Genomic DNA, 11880 nt, shown 5'->3' with positions numbered 1-11880 from the left:
CCCCCCCCCCCTCCCCCTCCTCTCTCTCTATCTCTCGTATTAATCAGATTATATGAATTATTAAAATGCATGTCCCCCGCGAGTTTGCGCACCCGTGTCTTCTCTTTAGTATGCTGACCAAGTACGAGAGAACAACCGACTCGCGTACATGCGTTCAGCAGCAATCCACACGTAGCCATTAGCGCGTAATGTATAACATTACGCCCGCCTCATACGGAGGCTAATGGTGCGCTATTTGCAACAGGGTACCGCAGCACCGTTCGCCAGCGACCACTAAAGTCGCTGTCGGGACGATTTTAATCGCGTCGCTCGTACGGATTTTTACGGATTTCTGTCAGAAGTGTCATCGTTATCATCTCCTGTGAACTTAGACTTGATGAGAAATAGAAAGTACATGTGTTTTCCGTAGAGATGTTCGAAGTAAAGGAAAGCTATTTCCGTGTGAAATCACGAAGTCGCGATAACGCCTTGCGCATTCGCAGTGCTCGACGTTCCACTGCGAATTGGAATAATATCGATTTGCCTTTATTACAGCCAAAGATATCTGGCATGCGATTTATTATCGTGATCAAACACCGTGCGATACGTATCCTCAGTCATTTGGCAATAATATTACTAATATTGCTCTAACGACGACTTCGGGCGTATAAGAAAGCCGCGATGAAACGAGAGCGCGAATTCCCGAAAAAAATGGAGAAATCGAGGAAAATGACCGGTCTCGCGTCGACGATACTTCGCGTAATAAGCTGTTGATAAGCTACTGTTAAAATACTTGGGTCGATACCGCCATACATAGGAGGTCCGTGAAATTCGACATTTTTCATCATGGAAATTAGCATCCATCTGTATCGTACACGGAGAGAATATTATAGTTTTCTTTTTTACATAAATTCTGTTCAATTTTACTATGTTTCTAGGAATAGACTATCACTAATTTTGCTAAAGGGCACACTGACAGTAAAAATATATAAAAAACCAGAAATATTTATTCAGTGTGTACTAATAACATTTGCATATTTCTTCATTGAAAAAAACATTTTCTTTTTAACCACAAAATATTCTTTAAAAATTGTAATTTCTCATACAAGCAATTGTTTATTTTATTTAGATAAAAAGAATTAAAAATTTTAGAAGTATGTGAGTGTGTGTGTGTGTGTGTGTGTGTGTGTGTGTGTCACTAATACCTACCGAGTAAAAATGTTTTATTTTTCAGATACTTTTTTTTCGGTGTAGTAAATTTCATTAGAAGCATAGGCAATTTTTTTTACTAGTACATTGCACATAGCTCTTAAAATATAAGTAGCACACGTACAAAACGAAAGGATAGTCAATTACTGCAAAGTGTCGATTTATTCCTCGGTTACAAGATTCTGAAGTAATTTTTACTACAGAATTCCCCGCGCACAGTAGGTCCGCGTAGTATTATTAGTAACGCATTCTTCGTTCAAGGCGCTCCCTTCCGAGGCTAATTCTCGAATATAAAATAGCGAATGCCTTCGCGTTTCTACTCGCGCACGCACAGAGATGATGTGTAATCGGCCGTATAATCTTCGCGAGAACTCGTCTAAACGCTTCAATCTAGTTTTCTCCGAGACTTCCTCGACCGTTATCCCGCTGCGCATCGATCTCTACACCACGGCGCGATTTCTCATCGGTATTTTTCGGCGAAGTGAATCACGACTCGGCGATTCATCCACGGCCGCAACCGCAAGTCGCGTTTTTCGCGAGAGGGACTTCCGTGTGGTTAACCGCAGAGATCAAAATGAAGATCTTCCCTCCACATCCTCGTAGATGGTATCGGTACATGTGGAAGCTGCGTATCGCGAACTGTCAAAACAAACTGTTGTTTGCAAATTAAAAGTTTAGAAAATTGAAAATAATAAGGAGGAAACCGCACACACTCTCTCTCCCTCTCTCTCTCTCTCTTTCTCTCGCATCGATCGCAAGGAAGGTGTTTCAATCCGGCTATCGCTTCTGCTGCGGCACATCTGACCGATCTGACTTGACGTAAATCCCTCGAGTGATTCGTGGCAGTGGAAGTATTTGTTAATGCTGGGTTATACAGCAGATTATTGGGGATTATGGGGATTGACGTTACAGACGTTATACGTTGATACGGGAATCGGTAGTGTTCGCTTTGGCGTTTCGCTTCGCTCCGCTTCGATGATATCTCGATAGTGATCGCGGTGTGTGACACCGCGGGGGTTCCGCGACGGAGAATCAAAGGGTATATATATATATATATATATATATATATATGCATAATATGGCGGTATGTGTATCGCTCCACTTGCGCGAATAACTGTAAATCTTTATATTCGCGATGATGTCGAGGATACTATCGCGAAATGTTTGTCCACCATGTCTGTAGAAAGAAAGGAAACGATAGTTGTCGGATGTTTCGTTACCGTCGCGAAAAGGTCACCCAGCATTTCGACAACTAGGAGACACGATCGCCACCGACAAAAATTCCAACGTGCAATTCTAGTGTTATTTAATGCATTCGACTGACAGAAAGTATCACGTTCGGTAATCGCCTTGTTGCGAAAACATATCAGGCACGCGAGCTGAAAAAGAAAAAAAGAAAACTTCTCGCGGTAATGTGCCAATTACGGAGATAATGGATCGCCATTATTTTTTGCAAACTTCGCCTACATTGTGGGGGTATCACGAGGCATGGATAAATACCATCTGCGTGATCAATCGCGTTTATTGCAGGGTACACTCAGGAAGGTAGGAGAGAGAAGGAGAGAGGAGGGAGAGAGCGCTAGGCAGTAGCAGCGGTTTTAATAATTACAGAGGTCGGTACGTGTGTCTATGTCTCCCGAGACCTCGGTGCAAGCGAACACGAGCCAGCGGGTTCAATTTAATTAATGCGCTTGCACCGAGTATCTTTTGTCGTTGGATTGGAGCCGCTCTTATGCAGATCGCGCGCTTTTTAACTCAAACACTACTCGCGCGCGGAATCGTTCTGCTCCAGGATACGATTATATTGAGCAGGTACAGTGTGACCTTTCCAAAGTGCAGAGTTAAGGATCGACGTTCATTACGCGCGTTCCTGGAATTTACGTGCGCACCTTCGCACAATGCATCGCATCCTGATTTCGCGTGTCTTTATCTGCGCCATCGTGCGCGCACGACGAGAGCGAGAAAAGGGAAAAACGTTCCACAAATTGCACGTTACCGGCGTTCGAAGGTGCGACGCGTTTCTCCGAGTCTCTTTCGTCATCCGGGCGTTCCACCGAGCGTTCTACCAATAACGAAGCCGATACATCATCCTCTTATCTAAGCCCGCAGATGCACGACTCGCGATTGCGGCTGTGAGATACGTAGCGAAATCTCCCGCGTCGCGAGTGACGTACGCGCGGGCCCACGTGTGAGGATGTAGAAGCGATGGAATAACGCGGCCGCGCGATGTGTGTCACGGCTGTCTAATGAGATGAATTATCCCTGGGACGAAACATTTTTACTTGCCCTTTGATGTATTTTTATTTCTTAAATTCGCGCATTCACATCAATCCGCGCATGATCCTCGCTTACGTTCTTCATTCAAAAATGAATCTCTTTGATTATAAATGAAAAAGAAACTCTCTTTCTTTCTCTCTTTCGCTTCTGCTTACACGATACTACATCACCGATAATCATCGTGACGGAATTCGTTCAACCGCTACAATCTCATGTCCGGGACGAACATTCTCTCGCTGCTCGTTGCTTTGTCTGTCCGTTACTGTCAGGACTTCGAGATGCATCCACTATGGGTTCCGAGACGCCTACAATGTGGATGCTTATCCGGCGTCAAAATTTCGAGACATTTTCTTAACGCAGAGACACCTCGACCCGGCGGGATGCGAGCTCGCCGCGTAACACACTCGATCCTTTTTACCGAGAGATTTCAGCTCGACGATCCATGGCGAATGGATTTTGAGCGCTCGATACGCCGTGACTAATCGAAAATGCCGGAGGGGTACCCGCAGGGGCGGATTTATGTTTTCTCGCGTTCTAAGCGTTCGATATTCCAAGAGTGATATAACATAACGAGAAACAATTGCCGATTATTTATTTCTCTCAGTAATTACGAGTATCTCTCTTCTCTCTCTCTTTCTTTCTGTACGATATCGAAATCGATATCCTCCGATGATCGTTATTATTTCTGTTATCCGCCGTCCATGGCGATTCTCGGAGAATTCACCGCCTCACGACATAATCTATTTTTGGTCTAGATACAAATGCGTCCCTGGATGCTCATATAGCATCACGTAGCATGCTCATTGGGATAGGTGCGACTAGGTTGCAACGCGATGAGCAACAATAGGTCGCCACCGCGACGATATTCAAACTGCTTTCGCTCTGGTTACGATGACTACTTGGTCGTGATTCGATACGCCCATTCTCGTTCTTACTTCGGAATTAAACGCGCCTCGGACGTGACTCACGGTGTTACCGGTCGTTTACTAGCCGCGACAAAATGATTCCCCGCGGCCGAAAGAATCGAGTCATCGGCGAATCATCGATAATCGCTTCTCGATAGACCCGTGATTTGCCGACGTTAATCGGAGTTCTCTTGTTGCGCTGAGACGCGAGGAAGGAGTTGAAAGCACTCAGAGGAAGATAAATAAATCCCTGTCGAGGGAAACGTGACGGATAGGGCCTCTGAAGACTGTAAAATTGACGGTATTATTCAATCGATCCTCGTGGTATTTTCCTGCGAAATTATTAGGCGCAAAACTTCTCTATATTTACAAATACTAACACCTTTTTCAGAGTATCGCTGGAGCGGTATCTTGACTGAGTGGAAAAAATATTTAGTGAAATTATAACTAGAAAAAGCATTTTTTAAATTAAATTTTACTATAGTGTTCGTGTGATAACAACTTTATATATAATATATGTTACTACCACTATCTTGCTATCTAAAAAGTATGGTCGAGGCTAAAAATAACTAGAATTTTAGTTAGATCAGCCATTTTTTCTCTCAGTTCTACGCTCTCGATTGAATTTACCACTCGGTACCACTTATCGCTCCCCCTGACTTCCTTATCCTCAAGCCGGACAGGCGCCTATCTTAATGCGCCAATTTAGCCGCTATATTTCATCATATCGATCATTTAACAAGCGGTGTAACGACTCGCTGTCGCGGTTTATCGCGGCGTCGGGCTCGATTTCCTCGTGGCGCGATCCTTGTGGCGCGATGATTTATACAGCGCTCGCGCTCGGGAAAGTTGAGGAGGAAGCGGGAAACACTCGCGACGATTTGTTGCGATAGCCGTAATCGCGCTTTTCCGATGAAATCACGGCGATTCGCGCGCGCTCGCGCATACACCGAGCTGCGTTTTATCCGCGTCGATAAGTCCGCGGACGGATACGACTTGATCTCATGCGACGGTCAATACGCGTGTCCACTTTGCATTGCATGTGCGCGACACGCATAGATAAGGATTAAGAACTTACTAAGTGGTCTCCCCGTGTGCGCGCTGCACACGCGTGGGCCGTTGCTTTCCCACTGAATCCGCGCGTTATTTAGTGGCCAACTCGCCGGGGTTAACATACGCTCACACACACACACACACACACACAGCGAATTGTATCGCTTTCGTATCTAATTCCCGTATTTATGACACGTTTATTGAATTCTCCGGCTTGGCCTGTGTCACCCCGCGCGTAACTCGTGTGATCGCCCATGAAACGGCTAATAGCTGACGATCGACGCGCGTGTCTTACTAGGAATGAAAAACATTCCTTTTCTTGGGAGGGAATTATTATATGAGAAATGCAGCAGAGTCCCGTTACAAGTCCGATTTAGGGGCTGCAGAGACATAAAACAGACTTACATAACGAATCTCCCTTCTTTAACGTTGAAGTTGTTTAATTTCTGTCGATTGCATGCTTAGATGTAAATATACGGAAGAGACAACTCTCAGTGTAACTGAATTTCCTGTTACTTAGAGATCAGACAAAAATGAAGTTGTAGAAACAGCTTTCGGTCACGGTAATAGAGTTGCAGGAACCGAAGCGATTTTTCCGTGCATGCGCGCAGAATTGTGTTGCGAAGCGGCTGGTGAACAGTAATGTGGAGGGGATTCTAATTAGTGTTAATGAAAATATATGTGGAGGCGAAAGGATTTATATTTGTGTGTATTCCACGAGAAATTAATAAACGCGAATTTATACGAATTGGAAAGTAGCGAGAGCTGTCACGCGACCGCGATTTCAACTCTTCGTGCAGCGACACGTCGCTTCATAAATGATTGTGATTCTGACGGATGTTCGTGAATTTACACCACGTCATTAGACACGCGCATTTCATGTCCACGCGCCGATACTTGAGCGCGCGGTATCGCAAATTCCGACGTTCCAGCGTTTGTTTCATTCCATGATGCTATGTCTCTTGACGCGTATGGTACGTCGCGTAGGATGTCCTACGTACATGAAGTATCACAGACACTTCACCTTCCATTAGCATTGAATACGAATTAAATTAACCCTCTGATGGAGAGAATTCTTTCAAACACGACAGGAGTAAAGGGAAACGAGGATCCAATAGCGAGCGACCAAACGCACTTTTTTCAATGCGACGAGTCCCACTATGTGGGACACACTCGATGAAGCGCGCTAAATTGAATCTTTTCCGTGCGCGCACTTCAAAACTCTGGACTGGATTCAGTCGAATTGTTTTTTCCTGTGCGGTTGCACTACTTTCTCTCAATTTTCTGTCCTCGCCCCGGTCTTCTCGTACTCCCCGCCTAAACAGCATCGCGCGTTCCGTCCTGTTTCATCCTCATGGTCATTTTTCTCGCGTGCAACTTTATGGCTACTTCTACTTGGATGCACCGTGCACGTAACACGATCAGGACGCACTAATTATATCAGCGCGGTGGTCCCGACCGACATCCACCGCTCCGCTTCGCTAATTGCACGCTCGGTGTAGCATTATTAATCGATACTTTTTAATCGACCTCCCTTATTCGTTCGGATGTGCGCGAGATCAGGCCACGCTATCTCGTAGCTGTTATTAAAGCTGCCACTTTGGCTACGTTAAAGGAGGAAATGATTTATCCACTTCGATTCCTTCACCCTCCCCCGCTTATATTAAATTCATATATTTCGAATGCGGTATGGAGAGGAAGAGAGAGAAGGAGAGAGGAAGAGAGAACGTCTCAAGAGCGATGGACCGTAATTTACTTGGACGGTGTAGAGTATCTTCGTTTGAGTTAACACGCAGACTTCCCCTCGTTCTAATGGTCTCATTTTTCCCCCTGAAATAATGCCGGTCGTCGGGAAGCCGAGATTGTCCCATTGTACGACACGCGAGAAACTAGAGAAACCTGTCGAACGTTCGCGTTCACGGACGCTCGAGAAATTCCTCGTGTTATGACCCGGGAGTTATTGCCCAGCACGGGGGACGGTTCGTGGAGGTTGCGCTGATCCCAGGGAGAGAGAAACCGGCGTTTATACTTAGCTACGAGGCTAATTAAAAGGATCCATCGGCTGGCTCGCTCGGGGTGCGAGATAAGATCGGCGTTGACGCCATGGAGAAGAACGTCGTAGTCGGTTGTTGCAGCGACCTTTCTCGGGGTAGGTGAGAAGTTTTGCGGGGTTCCACATAAATTCTATCCCGGTGTCTGTCTCGCGGATCGATTCGAGATATCGGCAAGACGTGGTGTTGCTGTGTTAATGCCGGCGTCATTCACACGGCAATACGGTCTAGTGATTGAGAACGAGCAATCAGTTACTGCAGAATGCAGTACGATGAATCAGTAGCAGACAGCATAGTTGCAAAAATCCGCCGAGTTTGCGCGACCAATTAGAAAAAGCGCGGGGATATTGGCGCGATTCGTTCTTTCCCCGTTAATTATTTCTTCTCGGAATGCGTGATGCTTCGCTCGCGCCCGGCTGTCACGATTAGAAAAAGGAAGAACAGAAAGATAGAAGACGCGGAGAACGAGAGGATACGAGAGCTAGTGGACGAAAAAGGGGAGCGGTTCGCATAATTTCGCGATATTATCTGGGCGCGAACATATCTGCCGTTCTCGTGGAACGGTCCGTGCGCGGATTCCCACGCACGAGAGGAGAGCTCGCCCAATTTCGAAATTTCGGGCCGGGCCGGGTTAAATGTTAACACGGGAATTATGCTAATCGCGCGGTGCGCCCCGCCATCGGGACATTCGTCATCCGCCGTAGGCCGCGGTTTTCTGGCCGCTTTTTGCGGGTTGCGCGCCGTTTATACGACCGTGTGCCGCGTACGGAGGTGGTCCAGAAAGAGAGACGTATTTGAAAGTCTAATTTTTTTTACGATTTTCATGCTTGGGAGAGATCGAGATTCTCCTACCATAAAGCCGCCGCCGCAGCTGCTTCGTCCGCTTGTCTTTGCTCTCTTGTCTTTGTTCGTACTCTTCTTCTTACTGTTAGTGCTGCACGCATGCCGAATTTCCCTTCCATCACTCTGCCTTATTATTCCGCGTCGGTACAGACGAATAATTTTTATAACTCTCGAGTGTGTATACATACACACACACACACACACATTTATATATAAGATTTATCGCGCAAGACTTGCGTACAATTATACACGATTTTGAATAAAAACGACGTACGTCTCAGACAAGCACGTAAAAATGAATATGCAAATGAATGTGGTTAAATAATTGATTTTCCTCGATAATCGAGGAGTTTACGCGTGCAGAGAGAGAAAGGGAGAGAGAGAAGGGGAGGGGGGAAGAGAGAGAGAGAGGCGGTAGAAAAGATTTACTCCCACATATTGCACGGCAGGATGATACGAGCGGGCGGAGTGGATAGCGGTCGCCGGAAATTCATAACTTAGCATCAAGCCGACGAAAGAGAGTTAATCGGCAAAAATACGAGACGAGTTTTGTCGCGGGCGGCGAAGGCGCCGGGGAACGGTGTTAGTTGCAGTATAATTTCGTGGCTTAGCGTAGACCGTAGCCATCGTAAGGACTGTAAATTCGCGCTTGGAAATCGTGCGAGCGCATCCCGGTCGCCGATGACTCCGTCGTGTACGTGATACGCGCGAACCACGTGAAACGGCAAATTTTACATTTGACCCACGCTCTCTTTCTCTCTCGCGATAGCGCTAACATTCGCGGAGACGTTCTCACGCGACTTCTCTCTCTCCCTCTCTCTTCCTCCTTCTCTCTTTCTCTCTCTTCTTTCGAGCAAGTTGGATGGAGATCGCGGTCGCGATAAGAGATTTTTGGTAGTCTTTCTCTTTTTTCCCGCGCGAGTAAGAATACACGCGTACACGACGAATTGAAATTCGCTTCTCGGTCGATGGCAGGCCTAGCTGGACCTCGCCTTTGTCATCGTAGAAACCAGTTTGGAACTTTGTAATTCGTGTGTTCGCGAGTGATGTATGCACCGTTTCTGGGAAACGGCATTGTGCCTGCTTATTTCGCGGTGAAGTCGACCTTGCCGAGCCGTACGATAAACCGTGCGATTATTAACACGGTAAGTTATCGATGAGTTATTTCCAGTATAAATGAAAATCGACCTTGAAAAAATTGGCCAAAGATGAGGTCGTGGCTACGCGCATAGACGTAACCGGTCCATTATCTACCGCTTCATCGTAGATAAAAATGCACAGGACAACGGTCCATTATCTTTAATTCGGGTCCAGGTGAAAAAAGACCTAGAACAACCGGTCGATTACGTCGGTCTTTCGAATTGCCACGGGAAGTCTCGGTGGTGCAGGACTTTGGTTGATTACAGATTGGCACCGCGGCAAGAACATTTGTACTAAGCCGTGGTAAATGCCGTTCGAGCGGACACTCGCGCACGTAGGAAGAGAGGAGAGGAAAGTCTCGCGTTGTATCAAGGTGCAGCAAGTGTGTCCCTCTCCGAACGGTGGGCGTTTCTTCTGATGATCAGAGTGGGAGAGGGTGGGTGGAGAGCGATATAAGAAGAGAGGGACAGGGAGGAATGAGAGAGAGAGAGAGAGAGAGAGAGAGAGAGAGAGAGAGAGAGAGAGAGAGAGAGAGAAAAGTGTAGAGAGGAGAGGAGAGAAGCGATTCAATTTATGTCTCGACAATGCAGCTTTGTCTCGCCAAATTATCATACATGAACCTACATACATAATCCTGTACCGGCGCATTATCATATCATAGCTGCGCATTAAAGTACCGGTTCCTCCCTGCCTCCCTTCCGCCGATGTATCGAGAGGCGCCTATGTTTATGCGATCGGCAAAAGAAATTGCGGGTCGCCTCATCGATTGAACCGCTCCGTCGTCGACGAGAGGCGCGGGACGACGGGCCCGCAAAGTACCTTTGATGTGCGACTCACGCCGACACTTCCGGTACGCCCAATGCGAAAGTACCGAAAGTGTCGTCGATTCAAGTAACTTGAACACATTGCTCCCTCGCGGATAGTTATGCGGCCCGATAAGTATCTGATACTTGGACATTCGTCCACAACAGCCACACTTATACAGCTTGATACAGTATTTGGACTTTTTCCATCTCGACTCGTCGTCGTATGATTCGCGCCGTACGGGATCTATTGTTCTATTGTCAGTAAGTGAATAATAAAATCGCTCTTATGCGCGACATGCGCGACATGCGCGGCAATGCCAAGCGAATTATGCAAGTCATACTTGGCAACTTGAAGAAACCGTCGACGGAGCGACGCGTCGCGAAATTGGAGGGTGAGAGGAGAGGGACATCAGCAAGCACCTCAATGACAGAGAAGATTTCTCAATCAATCCGGAGCGTATCGTACGAGGCTCTCGAGAGAGACTTGAAAATCCGACGCATTGACGGGATAATTACATGCACGTAGGCCGCGCGGTAGCAGTATGTTCGTCTGTCAGAGACTCGGAAGAGAGGAACTGAGGAAAAAGAGAGATAGAGAGGCCGGGATGGGGGACGAAGGGAGAATACGAAGAGAGGACGCTTGGTAGCGTTCACTCTTCTGCTACTGCTGGATCCGCCTCTGGCCACCCACGAGGATGACGATCGTCGTCGACTCGATCGGTTTAACCTCTGCGCGAATGTCCGCGAATATTTCCATTTGCATAATGGAAACTATATGTGCGTCGGGGGGGCCCGACGCGACCGCCTTTCACGCCTAAACGCCGCAAATTCATTCGCTTTGCCGCCCTTCGCGACAAGGTGAGCTCGCCGCGCGTCTTGCTTCAATAGACATTTGGATGAACTGAGCGCTGATGGCTTATCGCGCGTTTGAGATATCGAGCCTGCGAATTGACGCTGCGTTAAGACGCGGTTTATAGCGGTGGATAATTATTCACACGAATGATTAAGAGTCCTGACATTACAAATCCAGTACAGAAATCTGAAAGGACATTAAGAGCCAAATTGCACTTCTTGGATGGAATAAAATATCTGAATAATGTACGTGTATAACAAAATTCAACAACACTGCAATTTTACTGTCCTCTCAGATTTTTGTACAGATAATCTGATCCCGTTGACAAGACTTTTTTTGAAAATGTATATTGTTGGGAAAGAGGGAATATGCATAAGAACGTACGGTATTCTAGGATGAGAGGGACTCAAAATCTCGCTCCCTGTTAGACGGTGGTTTATCTCGGCGGGTTCCACGAAATCGTAATCGATGCGCGAATATGTGGGCAGGGTCGATTGTTTATTAAGATTGGCTCGATGACGAACGCGCCGTGACGCATAATATGTGGGACAGCGAATAAACCACGGTAGCACGGGGCGAGTAGTCCGACGAGTATGCTCGCGACATGTACATACCGTACGTACTTCATGCCAATGGGCTTTACAGCTTACGGTACGTCGACGTGCTTGAGCAAGCGCGATAAAGGCGAAGGCTCGGGTTTAACGAAGCGCTTAATTCAAGGCGCGACCTTTATTGCCGATCAGAGTACGTTATGCCTAGCGAAG

General features: G+C 46.9%; 1 protein-coding gene across 5 annotated transcripts in view; it reads right to left on the bottom strand.

The window, feature by feature from the left end:
• Positions 1-11880, bottom strand: part of LOC116848756 (protein Wnt-7b-like) — a 64347-nt gene that overhangs the window by 30612 nt on the left and 21855 nt on the right. The gene's annotated exons all lie outside the window — the stretch shown is intronic.

The sequence above is a fragment of the Odontomachus brunneus genome, unplaced genomic scaffold (genome assembly GCF_010583005.1).
Source record: "Odontomachus brunneus isolate Ranch 3 - 2012 unplaced genomic scaffold, Obru_v1 Obru_scaffold_100, whole genome shotgun sequence".
In the NCBI taxonomy this organism is placed as follows: Eukaryota; Metazoa; Arthropoda; class Insecta; order Hymenoptera; family Formicidae; genus Odontomachus; species Odontomachus brunneus.
Note: the sequence above shows the minus strand (reverse complement) of the source record. Positions and strands in the feature narration are given on the sequence as shown.